We start from the raw sequence: 16,295 nt of genomic DNA, 5'->3' as shown, positions 1-16,295 counted from the left end.
CTACGTTGATTCTATACAGTGTTAAAAAAATAAAATAGGCAGATAACGAGAATTCTGATGAGTTTTCAAGGAGTCCTCAACTCTAGTATCATAAACTCTATTTAAATCAACTTTGAAGTCCATTGCTTAAGACCCTGCAATATTTTTTTATAACTCCGAATTGGAAAATATACCCTTTAAAAATTATTATTAATTGAAATTATATTTTTTCTGTAATAACTACCTAATACCTAACATGGTTTAATACCTAACATTAACATTGTTTTGTAACATTTTTAACATTAACATGGTTTTATTACCTAACACCAAATAACTCCTTTCGGCTGCCTATCACAATACATACTGAACATATACTGGCGATACGTATTTTATTAGTGTGGTACGTATTTATATCATTATTTCGTACGAGACCATCTAAGTAGACGAGGCCTCTATTTCAGTAACGCATAAGCATAGTCAATTTTGAATGGCTAGGGATAAGAGGAATTATTCCGCTAATGAGACATATGATATCGTGTTTCAAAGTACAACAAAGGTATATTGCAGTTTATATCACAAAGGTTGAGTGCTACAGTATTACGAGTAGGTAATATGATTACTCGACTAGTCTGTGAAAATGTTGAAGTTGCAATATAACCTGGTCTATTCAATCTAGATAAGCAGTGAAAAAGGTCATTTAATTAACTTTTAATACCTGTGTAGCGAATGAGTATGCAGTGTAGAGAAATAACGAGAACTGCATATAGCCAGACCTTTAATCCAACTCATATTGAAATATCATCTATGTTGCATGCATCTACGTTTACGCGGGATGATCCGCTTTTATTGAAACATCATATTGCATAAGATTTTCAACGAAATTCAAATTTCACAAAATACGTACATTCTTCTTAATGCGTTCGCCTGTAAATGCAATGCTGGAATAACATGGTTATTTAATGTTATATTTCATTCACGAAGAAATATACATTTTTTATATATATTCATAATTTATGTATTTTATTCAGATATGCATATTTTAAACCAGCAGTTGTGTTCAGTAGTGGACGTACTGGGACTGAAATATTGATGATAATGATATCTTGGAGACATTAAAGTTTTGAGCTTCCAAGTACAAGTGTTTTGTTGGTACTACAAACGTACGTCTTTAAAAATCAACTATGATCCGAGTTAATATTTAAAGTTAATATCGTATTATTACTCAATATAAAAATTATTTAATTTGTATATATTTTAAATTTCTCATAAATCCTGTCGTGATTTTAAATAAATAAATTATGTCATTTTTTCCCGGAAAGACCAAAACGAAGACATGTTTTGATTTGATTCTTTCTATAGTAACAGTAACTTTTATAAAATGTACAGAAATACCGAAAGAATGAAAAAAAACTTAAAGCGGCGTAAAAATTAAATTAAAATAGTTTCGCCTTACAATCCAATATTTCGAACTAAACTGGCTTTGATTTTGACATAGTAGTACTCTCGGTGGGTTGGCCAGCGAAATATTTATGGACACTGTTTGCTAACGCCAAACAACGCAGAAACGGCACTCACTGAAACTCGAATGTAGTGACACGATTTAATTTATCTAATGGTTTGATGGCAAAATGTTTCGGCACAAAGACTCCATGCATATTAAAATTTATTTTGAAACTTTTATAGAACAACAAACTCTTTATAAGAATCTGCTGTATCATAATAATCTTTCATATTTTTCCAAAACGGTAATATAATCGTAAACTTTAATATATCGCATAAATCTGAGAACTTGTAGACTTCTTGTACCTTATGAACGGTGAGGTCTTATGAGTGGCAATGTTCTTAAGTCCGTATTGGAACTTGTTCATATAATTATAGAGATTTATATAGTTACTTTCAAGTTCGTTACGTTTAGTTCTTGGAACGTAGTAATTATGACTTGACAACGTCTCTACACTTTGTTAAACTGTTAAATGGTAACTGTAATTACATATCTAATTTGTATAAGAACTTTTGATGTATATTAAGTACGGTAAAGCAAAGGATTACTTATATTTGGTAGATGGCATTTGTTTTTCATTTTTATTGTAAGTTTTCATTACGATTTGCAGAGATTATGTAGGGTTAGCCTTTTATTTTTGATTTGTTGATTTTCTGCATGTCTGTTTGCCTGGTGGCAAAGACCTCATCCAACGTTTTCCATTCCTTTCTATCGTCTGCCATTCTAAGCCACATTTTTTTGTGTAGAAGTGTCTTTCTTTATTTCGGTTGGAGGGTGGCAATCTTCTTTTTCGCGTTGATCAGACGTTGAAAAGGAGATAGAATTCACGAATCCTATCTCCTTTTCCAAGTAGAATAAATTATATATTAAGCATGTTTAATACATAATTTATGTATTAAGTTTGCGTTATAATGTGTTTTAAATTAACACATTTTTTATTAGGTTTTAATTATGATACTCTTATGCAATAGCGATATTATTATGTATTCGTATTTTTGTAAAAACATCTGTATGCACAACAAATACGTAAAAAAGTGTGTTCCGTGATTTAGCGCAGTAATGGTGTTGTAAAAATTCAAGCATCCTTTTTTTAATAGATTTTAAATATTAAATACAGTTAAAAATGTAAAAAATGGTTTAAAACGAAATGTAATTTTTATTAATTAATTACTCACGCTAAGATAAATAACCACCAATCCGCCGTGGGTCCCGGTGATGTATTACGTCCCCGTACACTTTACGAGAAAAGAAATTTGTGTCCTAAGAGAAGTTCGATTACAAATGTAAGGTTAAGATAAATTGTTATATTTACCAAAATTATTCTCACTTCATTATGCATAGACTAATCTTTGTTTAAGTAATGATTTTAAGAACGAACTTGAGAGAAATATATCTCCAAAAAACATTATTACTTTATAAACCGCTGCTAGTTTTCTTTCATAACGTTAAACTGCCAATTCCCGGGAGGTTAGCACTTATTTGTTCTATTTTGTCGGACTATTAGTATTCGACAGACGGCGGCCTCCGTTCATTGACCACGTCATTTGCTTAACCCCGTGTGTCAATTTGATTTTCGAACTGTGCGAATTTCCATTTCAGAAGCCATTTACCAAAGTTCATTTACAAGAATAGGGTTAACACAACTTAATTTAATATTATTAATAAAAAAATTTTTTATTGTTCTTTCGTATCCCAATTTTCATCATAATTATTTTAATCTTCATAAGAAATATTTTTGGATTACTTTTCGTATCATACATATCGTAGAGATAAAAGTATATATATGTTTAAGAAAAGAAATGAGTTGTAGATGATACAGAGCTATTATAGACGTTTCTATTTCTTATGAATAGACAAAGGTATTGCAGCTAAATAATTAAAGGACATGATGTATATTATCTGCGATATAGATCAGCGTTGTAAAGTGGTAAAGATTCCTTCTAATTCTGCTTCTCAGTGAAGTTTATTTTCTAAAAAAGAATACTATTCAATCCGGAACTTTCTTTTGATGAAATTACATTGAGCTGATTTTGCAGTTACTCCAAAAACAAAAACAAAGATTCCTGATACCGCAGAGGTCGGTAATCAAATGAAAGAAACGAGTTCAGTAATTTTCTTGTGAGCGTTTGGTTTTATAAGAACGTAATTTAAAATTTATTTCAAGTTAAGACATACTTGTTTAAATGGATTCTCAAGTTATATTTAGAATTTTACACTGTTAATAACATTCATACTTATGCTCTATATTTCATGATTTTAAATAATCATAATTTAATTTAGAGTAACTAAACGAGCTATAGAGAGGATTTATTGGCATTTCTTTAAGAGATTGAATCCGAAAAGAAAGCCCAGCGGTAACCGGCAAGCCATATGGCGCCGAGAACAGATGGTCGCTGGGAACTTAATCTTCTGGAATGGTGACCACGGACTGAAATAGTAATGTAGGACATTCACTCATAAGGTGAACAGGTGACCTTGTTAAGGTCGCCGGAAATGTATGGGGATGCTTATGTTCAGCAGTCGATATCCTATGGTTGAAATGATGATAGTTTAGTTTCAATTTGTCAACTTATTTAAAATGAAATAATTTTGCTATTACCGAATGATTTATTATGGACAACGTCATAAATTGCTCTTTTAATTCTTCTGCTTTGTAGATTTCACTAACATTTTTTTTAATTATGGAAAAATTATTTTAAAAAGCATGCCTTCATTTAAAATGAGAATTTTACATTTTCCTCATTACCAAACACTTTACAAAGCAATAGCGCAGTCCGGCGCTGCTGTTAGGCTATCAAGTTTAACGGCCTATTAAACCTGAGCCTCTCTAAACTGGCCTGATTGTAGGATTATTTATACGCACCGAGTGCCGTAAGCTATTAAAACGATTAAAAATATTATTCAACATGTTATAAACTTGTTAACAGCGCGAATGATGGCACGATATTGTTGGTAAGCGATTGTTTTCTCTAGATATTTATAGACATCTTAATTTTAATGTATTCTAGCACAATAATAAAATATATCAGCAAAAAGGATTTTGTCAATTTCTAATTTAAAAAAAAACTCAAGCAACAGAGTAAACCGCAATGATGCACGCAACTGATAATCTTTCAAGTCGATGTTACATAGAGGCGATAAGATCGTGACGTGTATAACATTGAGCGCCATGGATGACCCGCCATACTGCGTTATCGATTTTATTTTTTCTGGTAAAAATCACGGTGGTAGACAGGCCCTAGCAAAAGATATCTCCAATCGTTATATCTTTTTTCGGTTTGGATCTTCTTTCTTGTCTTATTGACATTTGCAGATTCCGATTGTGAGAGTAGAGTGCCGAAGACTTAGCTTAAACCTCGTATATATAATGAACTGTTGCTCGAGAGTTCCTTCGGCAACCAGGGCTCAAGTCATTACCATGAATGTTGCGATTGCCTCTCACTGAAGAAGCAACTATCCTATATTTTTTAAGTAATATGTATTTGCATGTTAAATTGTAAATTTTGTTGGCGATGTAAAATAATCACAAGCAATATTATTCGATTGAACCTATCTAAAAATGTTAGTAAAATGTTTGCAGTATCAATGCTTACGCGACCAATATTATACTATTCCAAACACTAAATAAATTTTGAATACACCTAATCTACATATTTCAACATGTAATAAGTTTTATATTCGAATCCGTTTAAACTTGTTCATTTATTGTCCCTGTATTGCCTGTAGGATAAATGTAAAAGCAGCTTATATGTATAATGTATTGAGCATACATTCAATAGCTCAAATCACAATGTTCATACTAAATCAATCAAAAGTCAAGAGTTGTCAGTTGGTTTGTTTCCTGTTGATTTAACAAGTGAAGACAATGCTTAGTTATGACGGTTTAGTGTGGAGTGTGTTTCAATCAGAAACTACATTGTTTGTGAGTGTATCAGGTGTATTGCAAATATTTAAGATATTTTAACTTGTCTATTAATTTGTTTACTTTTTGCAGTAAATAATTTTAGTTAGGGAAGAATATTTTTTGTTAATTTATATAGAAAATAAGAGCAAAGTTGTAAGTTTTTTACTAAATAAGAGTTTTACACGCTTCTCATTCCGTCTACTCAAAATAAAAGATCTTGTACAGCACGGTTGTACCTAGTTAGTTCATTGAGTTTTATAATTACATTTAAGACTTATAAATAAATTGACATAAATAATTTTGTACTTACGACCAGTTGAATACTGCTACGTCGAACAGTTTTCATAAAGAATAAAGTAAAATTTCTTCGTGTATAAACAGTTTCTCTTAAATGCAAGGAACGCCGTAACGTTTAAGGTTACAGGCTATTATTTTCCGATACAGTAGAACCTAATGTGCGATATGTGGGCAGTTTGGCAGGGGCTGGAGTTCGGACTGGTCGGTATTTCGATATTCGCTGCAAGATTCCATCGTAGAAATTGCTAACTCTACGTTGTCTGCAGTAAATATTGTGTTAAATAATACTGCATAAAAATGATAATTTTTTGTATTATAGTTATCACATCATTGTTTTTACTTCTATGTTTTTGACCAAAAGACAAAAATCAAAACGAATTCCCAATATCAGGAGAAACTTTATATGATACGATTTCAAACCCTAATTTTAGTAAAAGTATATCATTTGACAGATATTACAGCAATTTGTATACGCCTCAACTTCTCCAATAACGTATATTATCATTGCGAGATCATATTGTACTAATTAACTAGACGCTTCAACAATAAGGGCTTTGTATACGCCAAAACTACTTAGTAATTACCGGCACGGCCAAGAGATACAAATGACAGCTCGTATGACAAATGTTTATGTTGATATAGATTACGTTGAATCTTATAACTATAAGTATTTCAATTAATTTGCCACTTAGTATTAATATTATTACCACAGCCTAATTATCAATTAAAAACCATGTATTGTAAATAAACATGTAAATATAATGGTGCTGCCTTTTCATAAAGCAAAATAAATTTTGCTTAATGATAAAAGTTTTGTACCTGATTTTACCTTTTATTAGAGGTAAATCTCATATATACTACCCATAAAATAATGACAAAGTTGTAAGGCATTAATAACAAATACCAGAGATATTTTATGTGATTGTAAAAATTGTTGCCAATAAAAGAGATTGTCTAAGTTTATTATTACATTTTCAAAATTTCCTTAACGAGATTGTTAAATTTTAAGTTATATTTATTAAATCTTTTTACCATTGAATTGTTCTTTACAAAACGATGTTTAGTGGTATAACAAAATATTATATAACCCTAATATTAAAGTCAGTAATATAAAGTATAGTCGTGTAATGTTCGTATAACTTGTTTGCGACTAACGTGTCAACGATGTGAGTTCAACGTTGTGATGCATCGTGTAGCTCAGTGTCAACGGCGTTGAATTTTGATAGACACTGACTATCCCACAGAGACCTTTTCTCGTGTCATCCACAGAATTGTGTTATTATTCCGCTAGATAATTCTAAAACGTTATTTTGGTAAAACGCACTATTAATGAACAAAGCATTATTAAAACATAAATATTAAATATTATTTTTATCTGCGAGAATAGGAAAAATAAACGTATATATAAAAACGGATACGAAAATAATTTTAACATAAAATGTTCCTGGCTAAATGAACAAATAAATGAACAAAGATGAATGTTCCTAATGAAAATCAAACCCAAGACATGTCGTTCGGACGTGGTACATTATTTACTCCTTTTTTTTAATCAGGAAAGAGTGAGAAGAGAACGTCAGAACATTTAGATAATCGTAATAGCGGCCAAACTTTGTAATACTACGTATGGTGTAATATGAGATTTTTTTTTGTTATTAAATTTTACCTTTGTAGTCACACAACCTATGGAATCGTTAAATTTGACTTCGCTAAGTATTTCGTAAAGTTTAATGATAGATAGAAGTCGTGTTGGTACCTCATTTTTTCAAAAGGACCGGTTCGAAGCGGTCTAATAGCAGGAGGAAATGAAAATAAAAGTAAAACACGAATTGTAAACAAAATGTAAAAATAATAATAAAATATATGTTTAAAAAACTAGAAATAATGTAATAAATTTAAAATGTTGCCGTAAAAACAATCGATTATTAAATAAGGAAAAATGTAAAGCTCTATCCAAAACAAAGCAATTCTATTTGGTTTTGGACGAGAGAAAAAGAATAATCTTAGCAAGACCGTCTTACCACCTGTGACCTGACCACTGCTATTTTAACTTGCCTATCCGTTGGGCATCGACGGTTACCTTTGATCCCCTTTGGATTTCATCACATATCTGATTCGATCTTGTAGAATAATCCCTTGTACTTACTAAAAAGTCATCTTTACAGAAAATTATGTCGTTAATTATTAAAGCGGTTCTTACATAGGAACTGCAAACTGTTGCAGCAAAGCGAACCACTTTATGGAATGTTATCGAGCTGTCAATAACCACTAGAGACTCTATCGTCGTGATAATAATTATAAATACTTCGTCAAATATCCCAAATGTCTGTCGCATAATATTTTTGCTACTGTTATTTAAAAAGTAGGTTACGTCTACGTAATCAATCCATATTCGTAACTACGTTATAAGAGTTGTTTTAACATGATTAATATTCATATTGTTAGACATTAAAGTATACAAGAACATTAAAACTTCTTGCAAAAATTCAATGTTTTCTAACTACAACATTTAGACATTATTAAAAGCCGTGATTTAAACATGTATTGAGTTCAATGTAACGTTTTCATAAAGGTTGAGAAGCGGGTTTAGTAGTAACCAAGCAAAGATTTTTAATTATTAATAATGTATGTATATGAAAGTGCCAATGAAATTCCATTATAAAAAGTGTAAAATTTTCTATTTGTTGGTATCGTATTTTTGAGACGAAACAATTTTAAGACTCAAGAAATATTTATTTTTAAATTTAACCAAAAGGCGATTATGTATTGGCTCAGAAATCAATAGGCGTAAAATAATAGCGTTCACTTTTTATACACTTTTAAAATTTAAATAATACTTACAAAAGCTTATTGCTTTTGTAATTTATGTAGGAGTAAAGCCTTCGCTCCAATGGGACAAGTACGTGCTACTTTCAATAAGCTAGAACCTCTCGACGTTAATTAATAATCGGTCATGACGAGTTAGCACGAAGGCTTTCGCGCGCTTCAAGTGATATTCTTCTGTTCATTAAAAGTGCGCAGGCTTTTCCAGATTGTACCCAGAGAAAGCTCAAGGCAACTAAAAGATCGAATGTTCTGAAATGACAATCCTCAGGCTCTTACGGCGAATTAAAATTTTGATTGTACCGCCCACTGTTATTTGGCCGTGGAGGTTGATTGCAACCAACGTTGAGTCCCACTACTGCCACATTTACAATCTGTCCTAGGTACTACGGAGGGTAGGTAAATTTGCCATTCTCTTTCATCCTCTACTAAGTCTACCATGGGAAACACAAGCAGATGTTGATTTAGCCTAAAAGAGGACTCATTAAGCCCTTTCCGAGCGGTTAGTCTTGGATAGTATACAGGCTATAACTAACGAGACTCCATGTTAGAAGGTAGAAAATAGTTCTGGTAAGTCCTATGGTTATTTCTAAACTAATAACAAAACTTTACAATATCTCATAGGCGTTTAGTTATGCCGTTTTGTTTGTAAATAAAACTGTATAATTAATAAATGAATTTATTTTTATTCATCTATTTACTTTTATTCATCGCCAATATAATAAATAAGTATAAGATCATACATATAGTACAAAAATACTGGCAAAATTAATTGTACAGAAGAATAAACCTCTCAGAAATATATAATAAAAATAGTCAGTGAGTAATGTGTACCATTATTTGTGCAACATCTGCTGTTTAAACAAAAAAGAACCACAGTTATAAAAAGTAATATTTATTAAAAGCTTTTATAAAACGGTTTATCAAATTTTAAAGCCAAATATATATGATGGTTTCATGTAAAATGATTCAGTTTTAATATTGACATATGCTCTATATATAATAGTGCAATTTTTTAAAGTTTATATTTATTTTGTAAGAAAAATGTTTAATAAATTATACTTATTTCTAAGACCAAAATATTGTAATCCTCAATTCTAAAAGTTTGTTTGTTGAAATAAGTAAAACAGTAAAGCAAAGTATAAAATAATAAAGAATGTAATAAGGAACATGAAATTGTATTTAATTTCAGACATGGCTGCGATATTTTTTAATATTACGCACAGGAGGGAAGGCGCGTATTTTCGCTTAAGCTGTATACAGAATTATTGCCTTTCCTCGTAACAATCTTAACAAGGCCAATTTGCTTTAACGGGAAGTGGGCTTCCTACTCAAAAAGTGTAGGGGTTTAACAACGAAGCTGACCCTACGTGAGACGCAGCGGTGCATGATAAATTCAAAGTTTTAGCCAACCTCTTATTTTATATAAATTTTGATACAAAATTCTTTTATAACAATTTAGATGAATTACTATAGGACCTTGAATTGCTCATGTTTATATTCTTCCATATAACGTAAGATATGTGCAATGAGATTAAAGGAAGGAACCAGATGTCGGGCGCATACCACGCATATGAATCAATATGGAAATCATATTTTTCCCTCACGGGCTTTCCGTTTAAACATTACGAGGGCGTCTTCAAATAGTGGGAATTTGCTTCCAATATGTTATGTGCTCTTCCATGCAGCGCTGGTCTAAAATACATATACAAATATGTATGGTTATTTCTTATGTTAAATTGCGCAACGTTCAATATTTTACGTACCATTATAGATTAAATAATTATACTTTTTGATTTTATATAGCAAAAACATATTTCGCAATATCTTTATAGGTAAGAGATCTGTTTCTATTCTATCTATAGAGAGAGAACGTCGTATTTCTATCAACATTTTCAAAAAAGTGTATCTAGTGGTTTTTGGGTTCACTTTTAACTATTTATTAAATGATGGCAGTGATTGATAAGCTCTGGAAATGTATAGTATGTAATTGTAAATTATATAAGCGTAGTGAAAAGCAAGCAATTAAATTTAAGCTTTATTGTTAGAATATTAGTAAATGTATAATGTGATTAAATGAAATTAATTTAATACAGTTTGGGGATTAATCACCAACCAATTTTCGACGAAGTCAGAACACGAAGCAGATTATAGTAGATCCAGTTTAATGTATGTCTATTAACGATTAAACCTTAACCGTGAATTATGTGAGAATACCAATTCTCAATTTCAAATTTTCACAACTATAAATAAGTGATATATTGACGAGTTTTAAAAAAATTAAACCAAATCTTGCGTTAAGAAAAACCATAAAGTTTGCTATTTATATTTTGAATATATATTTATTTTTTATTATCAACAGAGGATTAAAAATAAAATAATGTTTAGTTTTAATAAAACTTTTTAAAGTTATTTGCAATCAGTCTTTAAACATCAGATGTGTTTTTTTTTTTCATAAAATCTTACGTCCGCGCAAACATATTTTCATCTATATTTACTTATGATTTTATTGTTTGAACACAATGAATGGTTGCTGCGTCACTTACTCGTTCGCGTTGTGGCGTGACTAATATCCTTCCGTAAAATTATGTAAATATTTCGAATAAATTGTTTTAATCTACTGCTAATTGTTTCAGAAAATATCTGCGTTTAATATTCGGTAACGATTCCTTCGAGACGGATTGATACGTTCCACATACCAAGATGTATGGTGAACACAGAAGAACCACAAAGACGGACGAAAAACAACAGGATGTGAAGGCTTCACATCCGAAGATTCCTTCAGTGTCACCAAAAAGTGAGAACGTCCAAAAACAAAGAAATTTATAGCGGATCAAAACTTTCCTACAGAGTGTCTTCCGTACTTTTTTTGGAGAAGCGTAGAAAAATCGAAACTATAATTTTTCTGTTTTATAGTAATTGTTAGCAGTTTCATTTTTCATTATTCAGGCAGTCGCTGTTGCATACCCATATTGGTGAATAATAATATCGCATTTGTTTTTCTTTTAAATTGAAATATATACAAATTCTTCATGTTATCTTTTTTTAAAGAATATTGATTACAGTAGTCCCAATTAAACTCTTCTCTTTGTAAAGTGGACAGTATTCAATAAAAAAAATAATTTGGACTCTTATATATCTTTATATACATTTATAAAAAGTAAAGTTTTCAACAGAATCTCTTGATTAAACATTCAATAGATTGACGCTTTCTGGTACTATTAACTGGGAAAATTTTAGCACAAGCAGATCATCTAAAACGTCTGCACTAGACGCGTGCACTGACTTTGATGAATATTGCCAATAAACAACAATGTTTACGATGCGCTGATAAACACTTTATCTTAATCAAATGCAGTGTTATTGCTTTTGTTAATGCGCTTGGTAATATACGGTCGCATTAAAATCTATGTACGAAAGAATCGGCAAGCAGACGTTCGAGTTAAAAGTTTTGATTAATTAATTTTTTAGTTTGACGATTATCAAAGATTTCACAAAATGGGATAATATTTCAATAATAAATAGTTATTTTAACTTCTAATTAAGGTCGATATTCCCAGATAAAAAAGTTAAAATTAAAGATTTTTTTAAATTATGGTAAATATTAAGGTACAGTTTAGATTTATCACCAGATGTCATGCAGAAAATCTTTATAATGTTTTAGCTTTATATAGCTGCCGTGAATAGCCTAATGCCTAATTAGTAAAAACTTCTATGGCGACTATTTTGATTATTTTACATTTTAAACTTCGGAGAAAGAAAGTGAAGCTGCCCACAACTTTAAATTACAAAATTCTGGATAGATAGCATTATATTATGGTTATATTAATGCGTTAATATATGTTATAGTTATTTTATAATGTAGCCTGTTCGAAGTTTATAATATCCTATTTGTTTACATTTTTTTTATATCTTAAGCTTTAGGAGATGAACTAATGAACTAAATCACATGAATGTCGACAATGTTAAACAATATTGTTAAAATAAAAATAAAATAAAAATATTGTTTCTGTTATTTTAAATTTAATTTACTTTTCGTAACTTGTTAATATTAAATGAGCGTTTGTTTAAATTTAAAAATGACTTGAAATGGCTGATGTATTTTTAGTTTCTAGTGGTTTTTCGGATTAACCATAAATCTTTTCACTACAAATATTATTTTAACTAAATATTTAACAACTTTTTCATAAATGTTTTGTTTCGTTAATTGGACTTCAACATGAAATACCTTTAATTATACTACGCAGTGTCAATATGTTTTTAGAAAAACATTAAAATATTATTAAAAACAAGAAGCGAAAACGTACAAAAATGTAATCTGATAATCAAGTTAAGGTATGTTTTTTATATCGAGTTGTTATGGTTAGTCAAGTCATCATAAATGCGTTCATAATATAGCCCACTTAAAATAATGTCGTAATAGATATAACAATATTTGATTTTTTTTCTTATGACTATACAATATACACCATTTCGTGCTAAATGCTGCTTACCATCAACAATTAGTAACTATCTAGGACTTTGGTTCGAAAATTTTGATTTGATGATTCTGATTTAGGTTGTTCACTTGCAAAGAATGAAATTAGTCTTAAAAAATTTTTTTTTATTGAATCAAAACAAGGACCGTTCTTTAAAAATAAGATAGACGAGCATTAAGTGCAAAACATTATTTTAAATTAAAAAAAAATAGACTAGAACTTTAGAAGATATTTCAAACAGATAAAAATGTTGAAGTTTTAATTTTTTCTTCCATAATTTTCCGGCATAACGTCCTTCTTTTTTCATTGTCTACAAAAATGAAGAATATTTTGATGAAATTGTTTATCATTTTATTTTAAAATAACATGACCGCTTGAAAATGGACTAGCGACATAATTTGAGATCTCTTTCTTTAGATTACCAATAAAATTATGGAGTACTTTATAAACGCACATTAATCTATAAATGTTCATTAAAAATATCGTAAAATGGAGTCTTGCGGTGGTATTAGTGCTAGGTGGTTTTGTATTGCTGCAGTCTTAAGAATGTTAATCCATTGTAACAGTTTTGAGAAACATTTCATGCCATTTTGCCAGCGTGTACGACGATAAAACCGGTTTTATGTGCGACATTATTGATGAATTTAGAGTAAAAGATGAATGTGAAATTATAAATAAGCATGATGCATACATGGATGTACTTGAAAGAAGTAATTAAGCGAAAATTTAAATAGAATGGAGTGTGAAGATAACATATTTTAATAAATATTATAAAAAAATATGCAGGATTGCCACTGCCTTCAAAAAAGTTTCCTAAGGATAGGCAGCGTCCTCTGCGTACAATGATACCACACTGCAATCACCAACCTGCCTGATAAACGTAGCGATTTTAGTAGATCTCGCATAGATAACTTTAGCGGAGGCTTACGCCTTGCAGCGGCCGTCTATGGGCTGAAACAACGAAGAAACTCTAGTAGGATTTAGCTAAACAACGAAGAAAAGCAACAGTGGATTCAGAAGAGAGAGAGAGAGAGTGGATACGAGAAAGCAATAAAGAACAGGAGCAAAAAGCAGAATAGCACAGATCTACGTGTCTCAAAAAAAAACAGCAGCAGTTTGCAACGGTTAAATTAAAAATAATAATATCACTAGAATTAAATATCTAAATCTTTGTAGAGTCAGTTGATTTTTACGCCCATAAAGACGCTGGAATCTTACAAAGTTGTAGGTACTTTCTAGAGAACGAATTTAAATTTTAAGATGCCAATAATGTAAATTTTCAAATGGCTTAACAAAGGCGCTAACTCAAACTTGTCTAATGAGGAAATTGTAAATGAAATCTAGCCCTAAAGGGAAATTAATGTCTGCACTTCATTTAAATCGAAGAAATAAACGAGAAAGTGGATAGCGGCTATCTAGACAGACTGTACGGTTATGTTCTCTAGGGTCTCATTTACATCTTTGTTTATATGTTGGAAAGATGCGTATTAACGTCGAACGCTATGTGTTTCTAGTCATTAAACTTTGCAGCGGGCAATTAATAAATTTGATGCAATAGTGTCAGCTTTAGGCTTAAAACTTTTTTTGTAGATAAGTAAAGTATGTGTGTTCGTAAAATACTTCTCTGAAAACGTTTTAGATGGGGTAATAATGTAGAATAAATGTGTAAGTGAAACCAAACCGAAATTGGACAAATTTACTAACAGAATTAAAATTTTTAATGTTTTTTTTTTGGATTCATCCACGACATTTAACATGAATACCAGCGTAACCGTTGATATGCGTGTTAAATGTCTTGCTTAAAGTATTGATGCATCGATATGCGGAGTAGGATGGGTTATGCAAGCTTTGTATATGATAGTAGTGGTAAACTTAAAAATAATAGGTGGCTTTGTAAAAAGTATCTAGATTCATGTGATGAAAAACGAATTAGGTTCTGTATTCATTTGTGGACTATACTTTGGTGGGAAGTTTTTGGCCAAAGTTATTAATTTTAGGTAATTTTTCAAGTAGTTTAATAGATGATTTATTGAACAATTTGAAGAATATATATAGGAGTCAAAGGACCTCTTCTAGTGATTCTGAATGAGTACCATAAACCCTATACTATTTGTACCTAGACATGATTTTATTAATTGCGTATCGATTTGCCTAATATCATAAAACCTTTATTCCTTTTCTTAATTTTGCCAAAAACCTTTTCATGAATGAGAACTTAAACCAATATACTTAAAATACTTATTTAAAGCATTCTCTGGGTTCTATAACATTTTCACAGATGACAGATATATAGGACTTTCTATTTCTGATCGGTAAAAAGTGTATTTCTTTAAATTTAACACTATTGATAAAATTTCAATGACCCACGCAGAATTAATAGATATTATAGAAGTACTGTCTTAAATGATGTCACGGGAAACTTGGTTTTACAATGGGTTCCATCTCACAAAGGGATCGCCGGTAACAAATTCGTAGATTGTTTAGCCGAAGAAGCTTACATTGCGGGAGATCGAGGCATTATTAAACCATATTTTGATGATTTTATAAACATTATAAAAGAAAAATGTGAAAAGCCATAGTTGTAATATGACAGTTGAATCCCATGTCCTCTGTATTCCCTGGTATGTGCTAGCTGAAATTTGCAGACGGGATATTGTCACATCCACTCCCTTAAACTCGGGGTACACCTCCCAAGGTAAATTTACATGCTTTATGTGTAAAATACCTACAACGAATTGCACAAAATTTGAAGCAATAGAGGATATCAGCGTTGAGGAAATCTATAAATGCATACAATAACCTATCTGTGGATTTAGCGAATAGTAGTAATGTGGCCTTTCCTACATCTAAACTGCTATATTATTATCTAAATAAATTTAAAAAAATCCTGGGTAGTTAATGTTACGTATTTGTATTTGTGATTTTGTAATGGTCCTATGAATGTGCTATATTAAAATTTCTTTCATAATAAATAAAGGTAAAAAATTGTAAAACATATTGTTTGATAATGCTTAATGAATCATCCTTTGAACTCCATAATTGTTATGCTGAGGCAGCGGGTTTCGGTTTGCTATATTAAGCAACAAAGTTCAATTTATTACAGCGCTAACGTTAATGTTCTATAAATCGATAGAAATGTTCTACAATATAGGAATTAACGAACCATTACTTTGTTTGTCGCCGTTAACGTCAATGGAACGGAAAACATAGTTGTTTGTGTACAACCAAGCTGCTTTGATTTATTTTTATTAAGTTATACGAACAGTACAAAATTTAGAGGAGTTCTTACTGAAATTTGATGACGGGTTAATGGTGA

Source organism: Battus philenor, unplaced genomic scaffold (assembly GCF_028537555.1).
Source record: "Battus philenor isolate CCGP_79_NKW_IND1 unplaced genomic scaffold, ilBatPhil1.0.hap1 SCAF_10, whole genome shotgun sequence".
In the NCBI taxonomy this organism is placed as follows: domain Eukaryota; kingdom Metazoa; phylum Arthropoda; class Insecta; order Lepidoptera; family Papilionidae; genus Battus; species Battus philenor.
The sequence above is the reverse complement of the archived record's forward strand: the minus strand, read 5'-3'. Positions refer to the sequence as shown.